The 14,955-nt window shown below is 34.0% G+C and overlaps 2 long non-coding RNA genes across 2 annotated transcripts; one reads left to right on the forward strand and one right to left on the reverse strand.

Moving 5' to 3' along the window:
• The first annotated feature begins 1,394 nt into the window (after positions 1 to 1,394).
• LOC148210958 (uncharacterized) lies at positions 1,395 to 2,569 on the forward strand. Its single transcript, XR_015791945.1, has 4 exons — positions 1,395 to 1,596; positions 1,662 to 1,754; positions 1,828 to 1,929; positions 2,006 to 2,569. It is a non-coding gene; the product is annotated as an uncharacterized LOC148210958 (long non-coding RNA).
• A 5,118-nt stretch (positions 2,570 to 7,687) lies between these two features.
• On the reverse strand, positions 7,688 to 14,733 carry LOC148210959 (uncharacterized). The gene is made up of 3 exons (XR_015791337.1): positions 13,830 to 14,733; positions 12,295 to 13,156; positions 7,688 to 8,778 (listed from the first exon to the last, which is right to left on the reverse strand). It is a non-coding gene; the product is annotated as an uncharacterized LOC148210959 (long non-coding RNA).
• Between the last annotated feature and the right edge of the window lie 222 nt (positions 14,734 to 14,955).

Genomic DNA, 14,955 nt, shown 5'->3' on the forward strand with positions numbered 1-14,955 from the left:
TATGTTTTAAATTTCATAAAAAATTCAATAATGCTGCTTTCACTCCGGCATTCACATCCCCTTCAATTTAAATATTACTAAAGTAATTATTTAATGTTTTAATTAATTAATTATGTTTTGTAACATTTTAATTAATTAATTCAGTTAAGACATTTTTTCTTACTTTCTTTTTAAACTAAATTGATTGTGGTTCTAATAGGGGAAATGAAAAACTTTTGTAAAAATTCTGAGCACGTTCTTCGATGTCATTCAACTCCACAAGTGCACGATTGAGTTCGAAGTTGTGTGAATTTTGGGAACAACTGGCAACTTATGATGCGACATGTGGTCATGCCGAAATAGTTTTCAAGGCAGTGGTTCTTTGATCTGTCAAACCGAATTGCAAGATCTTGCTGGTTTGTTCATCGATCTGTCCGAAGTCGCCGGTTGTTGGCAGATCGAAGGGTCGCTAGAGATAATGAAGGAGACATTGAGGTGGCGGTTGAGATGAGAGAGAGGAATAGAAATCGGGAAGAAGCAAGGATATGGTTTCTTTCTTAGAGACAAAGAAAGAGAGAGAAAGAATGAAGAAGGAAGGAAAAAAAAAGAGAAGATGGGTTACATGGGCGACTGAAAAGAAAGAAAGGAAAATAAATAAATGACGAGGAGAGAGGAATTTTCATATTCTATAATATCCTTTAATATATATATTTTTTCTTTCTGTGGTTCAATTGAGTTAGATTTTTCCTTTATAGTTAATAACCTTTGTTTTCTATGTTTCATAAATTTTCATTGGCATTATTGTCAGAGATGGATTATGTGCAAAGACCATAATTGTGGGGGAAGCTACCAAAAATAATTTGACACATGAAGAAAAGAAGAAGGGAAACTGAACAGGTATATGAAAGATGAAGATGATAAAAACATCATCATAAGAAGACGAGGATGAAGAAAGCGGCTGATTGGTATATGAAAGATTGTTTCAATGTTATGCAATATAATTGTGATAACGTAGTATGAGTGATAATTTTTATCATAAATTTGGCATGTATGATGTCCTCAGATCGCGATGCTGATGGAGAACCAGGAGTTCGTAGAGAATCGCGATGAGTGGTATTAGATAAGTTGATTGCTGCAAATGGAGGTAATCCGATACCAATTTCATGGACTGCAGAATCAGGCAAACTTGTTGGGTATCTAGCCAGTCTATTCAATAGCGAATTGGTCGTTTGACACGTTGGAATGTTCCTTTAGAAATACAGAAGAAAAAGAACATCTCAGACAATGTTTATAATGAAATTATTCAATATTTGTTGGTAAGATAGTAATAATAACATTATTCTATTTATCGTAAAGTTGTTTAACGTGGATGTGATATTTTCTTAATTTTATTTGTTTACATGTGTAGAATAAATTTGAGGTCGATGTCACTATTTTTCATCATGTGGATTATATCAAGTATGAGATAGGGACGCGCTTCAAAGACTATCGATGCCTTTTACATAGATACTATCGTGGATTTGAAGATCCAACAATGGCTCGACGATGCCCATATGGAAGAATTGAACAGAATGATTGGGACATGCTATGTAATAAATGGGAAATTATTGCATGAAGGTAACTAATAATTGAATATTATTATTATTCATGTATAGAATTAATGATATATCTTGTTTCTGTAGGCAAAATCAGCGAAAAATAAAGCAAGTAGAAGTAAACTCTCATTTAATCATCGGGCTGGACATAAATCATTTCTCTCGCATCGGGAAGATAAGGTATGAACTTGTGATTTGTAGTAGTATGTTATATGTTTTGCCTCTCATTATTGTTAATAATCTGATGCTATAGAAAAAAGAAGATAGGACATATTTGAGCCCCTTTGAGCTTTTTTACACGACACATTGTCATCTGACAAAGGCTTGGACCAACGAAGCTACTCAAACTTCATATGTAAGTACTAATCTGATGATATAAATTTAGTGGTAATATCTATTCAGAATTCTAGCTAATATATTTGTTTGTGTAGGAGAAAATGGTGGCCTTAGTAGAATAGGCAAAAGAAAAAGGTCGAGAATTAAGTGAAGAAGATGTTATGGAAATAGCCTTCGGGAAAAGATCATCATACACTAAAGGGATGGGATATGGTCTGAAGCCACCCAGTAAAAAAGCGTCGGTGGGATGCTCACAAGAATACGTTCTCACATTGGAGGCCAGAGTTGCAAGAAATGAAGAATTATTACGAAGCCAACGAGAGGAATTATTAGAGGCACAGCGTTTGCAGACTGAACAACAAGCAAGGTCAACACAAGACTTACTTGATATGCAACGACAGGAATATGAGAGAAGATTTAGCCAGATCGAAGAAATTCTCAATAGCTTTAAATGAGGAGGAGGAAGTTCATCGTTGAGCAAGGTCAAACAATTTGAATGAGAATTGATGTATTTGATGTTTAGTTAAAGTATGAAAGATATGGAAGTGGTTGAATGTGTTTGATGTTTTATTGTTGAAGTTTGAAAGATATGGATTATGTTTATTATTGGAGCTAAAATATGGATGTGATTTATGTTTATTGTTGGAACTTGAAACTTGTAAATATGAAGTTTGTTATATAGTTGTTGAGATGGGGGAGCTCTTGAATGAGAATTGAATTTTGTCGGAGTTTAAACTCTTGGATGTATTTGATGTTTAGTTGAAGTATGAAAGATATGGAAGTGGTTGAATGTGTTTAATGTTTTATTGTTGAAGTTTGAAAGATATGGATTATGTTTATTATTGGAGCTAAAATATGGATGTGATTTATGTTTATTGTTGGAGCTTGAAACTTGTAAATATGAAGTTTGTTATATAGTTGTTGAGATGGGGGAGCTTTTGAATGAGAATTGAATTTTGTCGGAATTTAAACTCTTGGATGTATTTGATGTTTAGTTGAAGTATGAAAGATAGGAAGTGATTTATGTTTATATTTGTTGTTGGAGCTTGAAACTTGTGAATATGAAATATAGGGGGGGGGGGGGAGTTTAAACTTTTGGATGTATGTGATGTTTTATTGTTAAAGTTTGAAAAATGTGAATGTGGCTTATGTTTATTGTTGGAGCTTGAAACTTGTGAATATAAAGTTTGTTATATAATTGTTAGAATGTTGTTAAGTTTGTTGTTGGAGCTTGAATATAGATGTGTGTTCATGGATGTGTTTATGTGTAGTTTGTTATATTATATATTATCATTTTGATTTTGGATGTATTTTTAAGGTAAAAAACATTGATCACATGAAATTATTTGTGCATGATTGAAACTTGTCAGGATTCGAAGATTCGGTAAACTTGTCGCTGTTATTATATTAGATCAATGTGAAAAAAGACTTATATTTTGACACGTGACATATGTTTTGTTTTTCAAATTTGGATATTTTGTATTTACACTATGTTCAATGTGAAAAAAGACTTATATTTTGACACATGACATATGTTTTGTTTTTCAAATTTGGATATTTTGTATTTACACTATGTTTAATTTTAAAGTTTAGTGAGATTTACTATTTCTATATTATCATTTATCGTATTTTTTATAATTGCAGGAAATATAGCAATACTAAGTAGTTAATATTGAAGTTTAGTTTTTATTTAGTGACGAAATAATGAAAACGTCGTTGTATTAAGCGACGAAATCACATAATGTCACTATAAGAAAGAAAAAACCGTACAACTAAAAAAAATATAATAAATAAATAGCGACGAAAATATAGCGTTACAATAGCATTCTAGCGACAAAAATAAATTATCTTAAAATCAGCGACGAAAATCAATTCTGTCGCTAGTGCCAGCGACAAAAATCGTTTTCGTCGCTAGTAGCAGCAACGAAACCATTTTCGTCGCTAGCGCCAGCGACGAAAAGCGTTTCATCGCTGATTTTAGCGACGAAAATAGTTTTCGTCGCTGGAACTAGCGACGCTAGCCTTTTTGTCACGTGCGTCCACTGACGACGCTTTTTACGCGACGCGCATAGTGACGATAATAGTTTCGCCGCTGTTGACCATCAGAGACGAAAATGAAAATATTTCGTCGCTGAAGTCCATTTTCCTTGTAGTTGGTGAAATAAACAAAAGATTAACCCAAAAAATAAGTTCAAATCCAAACTTATAAATCTCAACCCAACAACAAAATGAAGCTTCACAATAAAATGTCCAAATATAACTAAAAGAAACATACAACACTTCCTAACCTAGTTTGCGATGAAAACTATTTTAACTTCCATCTGATTTATTGGAGCATGGTCTCTTGACTCTCTATTGTCATTAAATATGTGCTTTTTTGTTCTCTTTCTTCTTTAAGGTTTTAAGCAAAGATGAACTTCAAGATATTCCCATCTATTATATGCAAAATAAATAATAAATGTAAAATTGAATAAAGAAATCTAACCACTATGCTGGTGTGTACACTTCAAGTTTCTAATTGTTGTAGTTATATTCTAAATGTTTTTGCAATTTAATATCCAACTGTAAAGTTGTAACAATATAATTCAATTACAAGCAGCCTCTTCCCCTGAACTTTTCAGTATTCCATGATTTGAAATTGAAGTTGGATAATATTTTAGAAGAAGAAGAAATATTTTGGAAGCAACGGGCAATGGGGAGATAAGAATACTTGCTGGTTTCATTCTAAGACAACAATGAAGAAAAGAAGAAACAAAATAAGTTGCATTTGTAATACTGATGGTGTATAGGTTACTACAGAGAAGAAGATTGAGAATACCTTTACAGATTACTTCAGCAATATAGTTTCCTCTTCATCCCCATCCCTAGATGATACGAATAAAATTATGCATCATGTATCTCCAAAAGTCGCAGAAGGTATGAATTCTATACTAATGCCTCCTTTTTGTATGGATGAAATTGTTTGATCCATCAAATAGATGCACCTTCCAAGGCCCTCGGGCCATATGGTTACCCCGCCCTTTTTATCAGAAATAAGAAATAATGGGACATTGTTGGTGAGATAGTCACGAAGATTCTTCAGGGGAGTAAATCACTTGACAGATGGAATGATACAAATATTGTGCTTATCCCAAAGAAAAAAAATCTTAAAGAGGTGTCCGATTACATAACGATTATCCTATGTGATGTCTCTTATAAAATCATTACAAAATTGTTGGCTAATCGGCTCAAATATGCTCTCGGGAGATTATATCAGACACGCAGTTGACTTTAATTCGGATCGAGCCATTTTAGACAATATTATCATAGGACATGAAGTTTTGCATCATATAAGGGGGAGGAAGACGACAAAAAAGGGGTTGCAGCACTTAAACTAGATATGAGTAAGGCATATGATAGAGTTGAATTGAGCTTTCTCGATTAGCAGATGATGCTAGTGAAGTTTTTGCCCCTTCTATATCCCTACCATATATGAGCTAGAATTCTTTTAAGAACTAATTCAGTTAGTTCGTTACAACAGTTACCTCTATACTCTCTTCCTATAAATACAAATAATTTCTCTTATGTAAGTCGCAACGTCATCGCGACGCGGAGCGACCGACGTCATCCCCTGAAGCAGGGTCTCTTTCCAGATAAGGGTTTGGAGTCGCCACCAATCATCTACGAGGTGTGATTGGTCACCTAAAAATAAACACAAGGTCTGCGAAAACAGATTGTTGGTTCGGGAGTCGACTGAGCGTAGGGAAGGTGTTAGCACCCTACAACACCCGTTCGAAAACGGTACCACATTTTGTCAAAAATTATCCTATTATGTTATTTGGTCCAAAAAAATATAATTTTTTTTATTTTAAATGTCTCATATTATATTAATTCACATTTTATTATAAGATATGAATTAATAGATATGAGTGGCACGAGAGCCATTAGAAAAATTTTGACACCTTGAGAATATTGGAAGGTTCAAATTCCCGTCATTGGAGTTTTTGAAATAATTATTTAGCAAAAAAAAATAATAATAAATAAATAAATAATATTAATTTTATGAAACATTAAGACTTGAAACTTGCGACATGAGTGTTGATACTAAAACACATCAATGTGCCACCACTTTGAGATATAAGCTATGCTAAACAGATAAAATGAAGCATTTAAAGACTGGAACTTAGGTCATGTACATTAAAAAACAAACATCTTACCACTATGCCAACATCTTAAAATGTAAACATTGTATTCTTCTATGCAAACAAAAGTTTTAATTTATTTTTTTAAACTAAAAAAAACTATGAATTTTGTTAAATTAAAACAAAAAAAAATATCTTTTTTTATTTATTTCGAAATTAACAAAATTATTTAAAAGAAAAAAAAATTTATTTAAAAACAAAGTTAAATTTACTTTAACAAAACTTATTTGCTAAAAAATTGATTTTTGTTAAAGATTTTTTCAAAACCATAACCACCAAACCATTAAAAGAATTTTAAATGAGATTTTATTCTAAAATACTCTGTTCTTATCTACTCCTTTAAAATCCTGCAGCAGATTCTTTTTTAATTAAAAAATAAAACAAAGGTAACACAAAAAATATAAACCTTGTAAAAAAAATCATTTTAAATAAAAACTACATTTTAAATAAAAAGAATCCAAATTTTTTTAAACAAGATTTATTTTATAAAACATCTATTTTTTTCAACGTATTTTAACCAAAATTTTAAAGTAAAATATTTTATTAAAATAAAATTAAGTTTATATTTATTTCATTTAAAAAACTCTTCTTTATTAGAAAAAGAAAACCTTTTATTTTAAAACAAATTTTAAAATATCAAAATCCTTATTTTATTTTCAAAAACTTATTTAAATTAATTTAGAAGATTTTTTTTCCTTACTAAAAACATTTTCTTTTTAAAAAAAAGTAAAAAAAAAAACTTTTTCTTAAAGAAACATTTTTTCCTTTAAAAAACAAAAAAAAAATATTTTGATAGAAACAAAAGAATCTTTTTCAAATTAAAAGCATGATTTCCAAAGTCTTTCCCTTTTCAACGTATTTGATACTTACTTAAAATGCACTACCGGGGAGGAGATCGTCGGAGTGCCAGCGGGCTTGGAAGAAGCTGTGAAGAAGAAGGTTGTTGCTGCTGTCGTTCGCGTCGTTCCCTTGCATCGTCTGAGGTCGTGGGTATGCGAGAGAAAAGTGGTGATGGTGGGATAAGAGATATGAAGAGAAGAAGATATGGTGATGAGGTGATGGGTTTCTAACTCTCTGCACCGTGTCCTGATTCTTGTGTGCTTCCTCCCCTTAAATACTAAAAAAAACAACAGTGATATATGCTAAAATAAGAAAGCCAGAGAAAAGGGAGGAAGGAAGGAGAGGAGGAGATGCCACGTTAGGTGAGGAAAAAATCAAAGAGGGAAAAAACCGTTAAAAATCAAAGGTTTTGTTAAAATAAAATCTTTATTTCATTAAAACAAAATCTTTTTAAAACAAATCATTTTTATTTATCTATTTTCTATTTTAATAATAAAACAAAATCTAAACAAACCATTTTTATTTTCTTATTAATAAAATTAAACATTTAAATAAATCTAACATTTTAATTTTAGTTAATTTAAACTTTATATTAAAACTAATAATAAAGTAAACTTATGTTATTATTTAATTAAAATAAAACACAATAAAGTAAAATACAATAATATAAATTAAAATTAACATTAAAAATAAGCCGGACCAAATACGGTGTCTACAATGTAAACATGATTTTTCAGAACTTAGTTACAGAGAAATTTGCAAACAGAGGGTGTCGAGTAAATATCTCTTATTGTATTGCTATTGTATCACCTTCCAGCTTATTGAATAAAATCCCCAGCTCTCCTTGCAAAGTGGACGTAGACCAAACCTTGGTCGAACCACTATAATCATTCTTGTCGTCTTCCTCTTATGTGCTGTTTTAATTTTCTGCATCAAATGGTATCAGAGCCTTTGTGATTTTGAAGAAATTTCTCTCTTTAAATTCCATAAATTCGACTCAACCCTCTGTTCTTCGAATTCAATCGAAGAAATTCAGACATTCACGGCTGCGAAATTCGAGCTTGAAAAATTCGATGGAAAGGGAGATTTTAGCTTATGGCAGAAGAAACTAAAGGCAATTCTTGTCCAACAGAAAGTGGCCAAGATTCTTCAAGAAAAATTACCAGAAACGATAACACCAGAGAAAAAATAAGAAATGGAAGAAACTGCATTTAGCACGATGATCTTGTACCTCTCAGACAACGTTCTCCGTCAAGTGAATGAGATAGAAACTGTTGTGAAATTATGGAAAAAACTGGAAGACCTCTACCTCAGTAAGTCTCTATCTAGCAAAATTCTATTGAAAGAGAAATTCTTTGGATTTCGTATGGACCCATCAAAGAATTTAGAAGAAAATTTAGACAATTTCACTCAGATTTGCCTTGATTTATCAAATATTGGTGAAAATCTGGATGATGAAAACATGACCATAATTATGTTAAATGCTTTACTTGAAAGCTACAGAGAAATAAAGTCAGCTATTAAATATGGAAGAGATTCTCTAACACTTGACCTTGTTATTGATGCACTTCGATCAAGAGAATTAGAAACAAAAAATTCCAAAAGGGAGTCAAAAGCACTTTTAGCTAGAGGAAGAATTGAGTTCAAGAACAACCATTCTAAATACAACAAAAATTCTCAAGAAAGGCATTGATTGAAGTCAAAAGAAAAAGACAAAGATAAAGAGTTTTTTTATTGCCACAAATTAGGACATCTGATCAAGGATTGCCGCAAATTACAATATAAAAATCGAAACCAAGGAAGCAAACAACCTTCGCCTTCAGCAAATGTGCATCAGGAGTACGATTCTGCAGAAGTTTTAATGATATCAGAATTAAATTCCACAGAAGAATGGATATTAGATTAAGGATGTTCATACTACATGACTTCCCACAAACACTACTTTCAAGATCTGAATGAGCAAGAAGGTGGAAGAGTGCTTATGGGAAATAATCAACAATGTTCAATCAAAGGCATAGGTGCTGTCCGATTAATTCTTCCAGATGGAATAGAGAAAATTCTACCATCAGTAAGGTATGTCCCTTACTTGAAACGCAATTTAATTTCTTTGGGGACTTTAGACAAATCTGGCTATAAATATAAATCAGAAGGGGGTACACTAAAGATCTTCAAGGGATCTTTATTAAAGATGTCAGGAACATTGAAAAATGGCTTGTACATATTGAATGGACACACTAAGAATGACTCTGCAAGTATAGCTGATGCAAACATAAATTAGGAAGCATTACTATGGCACCAAAGACTTGCTCGTGTTAGTGAACGTGGTCTGGTTGAATTGTTTAAACAAGGGTTACTAGGTAAAAATAAGCCTAATAACCTCTCTTTTTATGAGCACTGTATAGTAGGCAAGGCAACTAAAGTTCAATTCAACAGAGCAGTGCATTCCACTAAGGGGATTCTTGATTATATCCACTCAGATCTTTGGGACCAGCTAGAGTTCAAACTCTAGGTGGAGCTTGTTATTTTCTTAGTATCGTGGATGACTATTCGAGAAAATTATGGGTCTTTACTTTGAAAAACAAATATGAAGTGTTTGAGATGTTTAATCAGTGGAAGGTACTTGTTGAAAATCAAACAGGGAGGAAGATAAAAGTCATTCGGACTGATAATGGTCTTGAATTTTTAAACGAAAAATTTAATCAAATGTGCAAGAAGGGGGTATTCAAAGACACTTTACGGTACCATATACACCTCAGCAAAATGGTCTTGCTGAGAGGTTTAACAGGACAATCCTAGAACGAGTCAGGTGTATGCTATCAAATGCCTGCCTACCAAAACATTTCTAGGGGAAGCTGTAAAGACAGTTGCTTATCTGATTAACTGGAGTCCATCTTTAGCCTTAAATCTTAAAACTCCACAAGAAGTTTGGACTGGAAAACCTCCTAGCCTCACACACTTACGAGTATTTGGTTGTGTAGCCTATGTGCACATCAAACAAGATAAGCTAGACCCTAGATCTCAAAGATGCATATTTCTAGGATATCCAAAAGGAGTAAAAGGCTACAAATTATGGTTGTTACAACCTGGTGCACAGAGATGTGTAGTTAGTCGAGATGTTCGTTTTGATGAAACAAAAATGCCATGGTGTGAGAGAGAGGTATCAAATAAAAAAGAAGTAAGTAAGCAAAATCAAATATTCTATGAGATTGAATTAGAATCATGTGAAGTTAATGACTCAACTTCAAACCATCAAGTACAAGAATCAGTTTTGGAGGAAACTGATCAGTTAAACACAGAAAATCTTGAGTCATCTGGCACAAATCCTCAAACATGTGAGTCAGAATCCCAACAACCAATTGATACATAAAATAAACTCTCAGATTATCAACTAACTAGAGACAGACAAAAACGAATAGTTAAACCTCCATCCAGGTATGATGAATATGTAGATTGCAGTATTGACCAAACTGATTTTGCTGCTTATGCTTTATACAGTTATGATGAGTTAGATTTTACTGAGCCGGCATCATTCGATGAAGCAATGAAGTCCAATGAATAACATCAGTGGACAAAAGTAATGGAAGAAGAGCTTATCTCACTTGAGAAGAATAAAACCTGGGTCTTGCAAGCAAAACCAGAAGGGCACAAGTTGGTAGATTGTAAATGGATCTATAAAATAAAACCAAGCATTAATGGAGAATATCAACCTAGGTTCAAGGCAAGGCTTGTAGCAAGAAGATTTACACAAGAATTCGGAGTTGACTACAATGAAGTCTTCTCACCAATGGTAAGACGCTCTTCCATTAGGATACTTTTATCTTTGGTTGCTCATTTAAACCTAGAACTAGAACAAATGGATGTGACCACTGCTTTTTTACACGGGGATTTAGATGAAGAAATATATATGAAACGACCTCCAGATTTCATAAAGCAAGGGGAAGAAAACTTAGTCTGTAGATTATATAAGTCCCTCTACAGCTTGAAACAATCCCCAAGGCAGTGGTACAAATGTTTTGATTCGTTTATGACAAATTGTGGTTTCAGTTGAATCAAATTTGACAGTTGTGTCTACACATAAAACATATCTCACTTACTACCTCGGTATTTCTTCTATTATACGTTGATGATATGTTAATTTCATCTCAGCAAATCAATGAGGTTAATTTTTTGAAGTCACAACTGTGCAAGGAATTTGAAATTAAGGACATTGATCCTGCCAGTAAGATTACAGGAATGAAAATACAGAGAAATAGGGATGCAGCACTTTTAACTATCACACAAAATGACCACCTTGACAAATTAGTCAAGAAGTTCAACTTAGAGAAAGCAAAAACAGTCTATGTTCCCTTGGCCCAACATTTCAGATTATCAAAACTACAGTCACCAAAAACAAACAAGGAAGTGGAAGAAATGAGCAAACATACTCCAATGCAGTAGGGAGTTTGATGTATGGAATGACCTGTACGAGACCGAATATTGCACAAGCAATGAGTGTAATAAGCCCTTTTATGAGAAATCCCAACAAACCTCATTGGGAAGCCACTAAGTGGATAATCAAATTTATCAAAGGTAGCTTAAATCATGGTTTGATATACACAAAAGATGAATCAAATCAAAGTGGCTTGGTAGGCTATGTTGATTCGGATTTTGCAGCCGATTTAGATAAAAGGAGATCAACTACGGGTTATGTCTTCACTCTTCTTGGAAACACTATAAGCTGGAAATCCTCACTTCAATTAGTGGTTGCTCTTTCAACCACGGAGTCTGAATATATAGCCTTGACAGAATCTGTGAAAGAGGCTACATGGTTAAAGGGCTTAGTTACTAAAATGATAGGAGATATATCAGTTCCAACTGTCTGCTGTGATAGCCAAAGTGCTCTAGCTCTCTCAAAGAACCCTTTATACCATGATCATACTAAACACATAGATGTTAAGTACCACTATCTAAGGGAAATGGTGATTAATAAGACCATCAAGCTGGAGAAAATTCTCTCCAGCAGCAATCCAGCTGATATGTTAACAAAACCTTTATCAAGTTCGAGAATAAAATACTTATGTGACCTACTTCAGGTAGGCATTGGCTGAAATTTGAAGCATACAACAAATCTACAAGGGAGCTTGAGACAAAGTTTTGTACATTGATACATTGAGGTCAAGAGGGTGATTTGTGAAGTTTTTACCCCTTCTATATCACTGCCATATATGAGCTGGAATTCTTTTAAGAACTAATTCAGTTAGTTCGTTACATCAGTTACCTCTATACTCTTTTTCTATAAATATAAATAATTTTTGTTATGTAAAAATGATTTTTCAGAACTTAGTTACAGAGAAATTTGCAAACAGAGGGTGTCGAGTAAATACCTCTTATTGTACTGCTATTGTATCACCTTCCAACTTATTCAATAAAATCCCTAGCTTTCCTTGTAAAGTGGACGTAGACCAAACCTTGGTCGAACCACTATAATCGTTCTTGTTGTCTTCTTCTTGTGTGGTGTTTTAATTTTCTGCATCAATGCTTAAGCTGGGATTTGCTCCTGCGTAGGTTGGTCTTGTTATGGAATGCACCTCGTCTATCAGGTTCTCTATTCTGATAAATGGGGTCGCTAAAGGAAAAATTATCCTTTCTCGAGGTCTACGCCAAAGTGATCAATTGTCTCCTTACTTATTCCTAATACGTGCAGAAGGATTATCAACATCTTTATGCGAGTGAAATAGACGTAACAATCTTTCTAAGGTATATTTGAGCATAAATGGTCTGAACATTTCATATTTGTTCTTTGTGAATGACAACCTTAGTTTCTAGAAGGCACACGCCCTCGAGTGTACCCAGATGAAGAAGATTATGAAGGATTATGAGCAAGCATTTGGACAGAACATAAACTTTAACAAATCTGCCATATTTTTTACTGAATGTTTCTTCGAATTGTAAAGAATCTTTATGCTCAATTTTGGGGGTGCATGTGGTCTCCAATCTAGGGAAATATATGGGGTTATCCTCAGCTTTATCAAGATTGAAAGTTGAGCATTTACGTCATATAAAAGATCGTGTGTGGTCTTCTATTCAAGGATGGAAAAACAACCCTCTTTTCTATTGGGGGTAAAGAGATTCTTATAAAATGTGTTGTCCAAGCAATTCTCGCGTATGCCATGAGTTGCTTCAAATTGCCAAAGAGTTTTTGTAGTGAGATCACAAAGGCTTTCGCTCGGTTTTGATGGGACTCATCTGAAATCAAAAGGAAAATTCATTAGAAGACATCGGACACTTTATGCCTTCCGAAAGAACTTGAATGCCTAAATTTTAGAGACCTTGAGGGGTTCAACAAAACACTTCTTGCTAAACAAATTTGGAGAATCATTCGAAATTCGAACTCTTTTGTTTCCCGGTGCTCAAAGACAAGTATTTCCCTAAAAATTATGTCCTGAAAATCACTGAAAACTCTAATGATTCTTACTTATGGAAGAGTTTACTGTGGGTGAGAGATCTTTTTAAACCAGGACCACACTTAAAGGTAAGAGATGACAAAAATTAAACCTACCCTTGCATTGAAGGGGATTCCAAAAGGGTGGCAGAGTAAATAATTCAAGCCAAGAATGGGACTTTGCAAAACTTCGAGATTGCATAAATCGCCAAGATACCTACCAGCAAAATAGGGGTTGAGGATTCTTGAGTTTGACATTTGGAAAAGAGGGGCTGCTACTCTATTAAGAGTGGTTATAAGTTGTATATGTTATCTAAAAGAAATCTTACTACCTCAAGCCACAATTATAACACAGATTTGTGGAAGATTCTATGCACACTTAAAATCCCCTCAAAAGTAAAGATTTTTATATGGAGAGCATATAACAATTGCATCCCAACATAGAAAATCTATTAAATAAGGATGTAGAGTTGGTACCTTCTTGCCCCATTTGGTCGCTAGCAATTGAGTCTATCGATCATATCCTCTTTAATTGTAAAAGAGCTCGAAAGTTATGGAAGACGGTGCTCCCAAATCGCCAAATGTCCAGAAATTTCAAGAACAGTATATAGGATCGACTCCACTTCTTGGCAGGTCGCTTATCAGTCGAATTTATCAATGGGGTATATTATAAGCTGGACCTTATGGAATGATAGAAACCAACTTTAAAATTCCAGATCGATACCCGACATTCAATCCTGAAAAGAGTGGATCTTTAAGTATTTAGGAGAAATTGCGAGGGGGGAAAAGAAGATGAACAACGATAGAAGCTTTTCTCCTTCCTCCGAATGAGTGGATGATCCACATATCCAAAGGATTCCGCCGGGGCCAGAGTGGTATAAAATCAACATTGATGTAGCTTGACAGCCAACGGTAAGGGATTGTGTATCGGAACCTTGATGGAGCTATAGTGGCTGCTAGATCGAGGATCCTTTCCATCGCTTACCCGCCTCTTCGTGATGAATTATGGCAATCTTGGAAGGTTTATCTTTTGCTCGTCACCTCAATCTTCACCCGTTCATCATAGAGATTGATTTGCTTACCAGTCAAGCTACTGTTGGGAGAGCTTTAAGATTTTGAGGAGGATGGTACTTTGATTAAAGATACTCTTAATCTATCCTCCTAATTGGGAGTTTATCGTTTCACGCATGTCCCGAGAAGGGCGAATGTAATAGCCCACAAATTGAAATTGGCTTCTGAAGCTATCTCATCAGCTGTTAACAGGTGCGCTCGACATATTAACATGTCGCGAGTCGAGATGCTAGACTTCAACACGTGGGGGGAAAATCATTTCTCCCCCCATATCAATGATATATAAAATATCGCCAAAATGTCGAGATAATAATCGACGTTTCGACGATACATTCCGACAGATCGCTAAAAAAATTAACTAAGAAGCTGGGCCCATAGAATGAGCCCAGCCCATCCCCAATCTGGTGGATGGTTGATGTTGATGCGTAAAGAAAAGAGGGGGAGGGGGTTTTATAGGAGGCGCTCCCCTCCCCTTGTTATCTCCGATGTGGGATGGATTGAGGGCCTGCACTTTTGCTTTTTTTTATTATTA

The sequence above is a fragment of the Momordica charantia genome (genome assembly GCF_013281855.1).
Source record: "Momordica charantia cultivar OHB3-1 chromosome 6 unlocalized genomic scaffold, Mcharantia_2.0 BLBB01000006.1, whole genome shotgun sequence".
NCBI classification, from domain to species: Eukaryota; Viridiplantae; Streptophyta; class Magnoliopsida; order Cucurbitales; family Cucurbitaceae; genus Momordica; species Momordica charantia.